Here is a 2,360-nt window from a genome sequence, read left to right as displayed (position 1 = left end):
CTCGGAGTTGATCACAATTTGTGGGCTTCTGCTTGTCCACTCGCCTTTTGAGGCGAATTTGAAATGCTTAACCAGGCTTTCCACAGTCATAAATACACTTTTTAATATAAGGGAATTATAAAATTGTGCTTTCCAGGCCTGGAACTGTCATAGAAATTAGTTGAATCTTAAAAAGTAAAATGAATATAAAAGAAATTTCTTCTAGTTTTGCTCTGTTAGATATTGCTGTTTGGGAGTGCTGGTGTAGAGTACAATTTCCACACAAGCCAGTATAATAACGGTCTTTTTAGAGACAGTTATGCACAAATAAAAAGTTGTTTAAATATATTTATTCAAAAGATATGCCACACAAATGGAAATGCACCTCAATAACCGCTATAAAATTATTATTCAACAGTCAAGCGGTCATAAGGTCATGGAAATTAATTGGTCAAAAATTATTGTAAAATATGGGAATTGTAAAAGTTTGTAAAAATATGTTCAAGATATGCTCATTCCACTATTTAAAGTTTATTTTTTTAATGTATTTTTTTTGTACCTTTCAGCTACATCAGACAATTTGCCATACACATCCTCAGACTGTTGGGCAGAAAGAGGAGGCTCAAAACAATGTCTGTGGCAAATTCTGCCGAGGCATTCCTGTCCATGCCAAACAAACGACACAAGTTCTACCTACAATTTTGACAATAATGTAACTGATCTTTGTAGTGTGAACTGGGAAAAATCAAATAGACACTGCAACAACAAAATCTCAGTGTCTAAACTGTAAGTATTATTTTTTGGAGTAAATAATAGCTTTCTGTTTGGTTCAATATGACCTCTGCTGAGTCATGGTTGTGTTATGCAGCAATATTTTTATTTAGCACTATGATCAGATTTGTCCATTAGTCATGATGACTGATAATTCTGTACAGTGAAACCAACTGTGTCCATGTCAGCTCTTACCAAACAATTTCTCTGGCCAATGGAGAGATCTGCAGTAACAGCAAATGCACAAACTGCTACAATAATACTGAGCATGAATCAGAGATGTGCAATACTATAAAGGTGAACAACAGCACAGAAGTCTCTCTCTCTCTCTCTCTCTCTCTCTCTCTCTCTCTATATATATATATATACACACATACATATACACACAGTATATATATACACACATATGCATATGTATGATAGTACATTTTATATTGTTTGTTTTCATTGTTTCTAAGGTTTGTCTGGAAAGGAATCTAGGGGCTTACCTACCTAAGATCTGCAAAAGGAAACGAGGGAATGTCAAGGGTAGACGACATGAATAATAAGTACAGTCCATTGTACTGTTGTGTACCTGGGTGTCAACTGTTAAGACAAATCATACTTCAAATACTTTCCACAAATTTCCAGTGGACAAAAAAGGCATATTTTAGATTTAGGCCAATTATTTTGGTCTGTGGGCAGGGCTACCCAACACAACGCCGTAAAAAATAGAAACCAAACAATTGACACAATTTTCCTGTCGCTTGTTGCAGTTGCATCTAAGACAAAAAAGATTTATATGGAAGAAATATCTTTTATCACTTGTTACTTTAAAGCATTGTGATTGGTTAGGAGACAGTGTTACTCAAACTAAAACCATTACATTGATCTCTGCTATTGAACGTGAAATATTGGCCCATTTGTTTTGGAGAGGCCAGTTGCAGACAAGCACTCTTTCAGGGACTGTAAATCAGGTTTAAAGAATGTTGCTCTGGCCACAGTGTGTATGACACGTGGAAGGAACACAGCCAAATGTAATGGGTTCTTCCATCGCACAAGCAGCTTGTATCCTCAAGTGGCATTTTAAAAGAGAGTGAGCAACCTCACTTCTATATCCCGTGACCATGTTCACATTTAGTATGCGTTTCCCACCAGCCTGCACTCGTATGGCATTGACAGTGTGACACTATAAGCACATACATGTAATTAAAGTCAGTCATGGCAATGAGTGTAACCCTGGGCGATGTGGCAGCTGATTGGTGTGTTTATTGTATTTTAACCGTAAAAATAAGTGCTTTGGTCTTTTGAAATCACCATAGATTGTTTGTTGGTAGATCATGTGAATTGAAATGTCCTCAATGTCACTTTAAATGTGGATTGGATATGGATTACACTGCATACTATCCCTGGTGTTGTCCAGATTGACCAGATTGAGGTTACAGGTTGCTGTTTCTGCCGTGCTTTGTTTGTTATTTTTCAAATGGTAGTAAATGAGAGCAGTAGGGTTTTGTTATTCCTTTGGTCACTGAGGGTGTCTCCGTTGATAGGTGTCCTCTGGCGTGCATCACGCCTGATGTAGTGGAAGCCACATGCGGCTGTCTTCTGGCCCAGGTTGAAGAGGCTGAGAA

General features: G+C 37.5%; 1 long non-coding RNA gene across 1 annotated transcript; it reads left to right on the top strand.

Moving 5' to 3' along the window:
- The first annotated feature begins 581 nt into the window (after positions 1-581).
- On the top strand, positions 582-1,895 carry LOC127642415 (uncharacterized). Its single transcript, XR_007970353.1, has 3 exons — positions 582-765; positions 915-1,047; positions 1,209-1,895. It is a non-coding gene; the product is annotated as an uncharacterized LOC127642415 (long non-coding RNA).
- Positions 1,896-2,360: the final 465 nt, after the last annotated feature.

This window comes from Xyrauchen texanus, unplaced genomic scaffold, assembly GCF_025860055.1.
Source record: "Xyrauchen texanus isolate HMW12.3.18 unplaced genomic scaffold, RBS_HiC_50CHRs HiC_scaffold_607, whole genome shotgun sequence".
NCBI classification, from domain to species: Eukaryota; Metazoa; Chordata; class Actinopteri; order Cypriniformes; family Catostomidae; genus Xyrauchen; species Xyrauchen texanus.
Note: the sequence above shows the minus strand (reverse complement) of the source record. Positions and strands in the feature narration are given on the sequence as shown.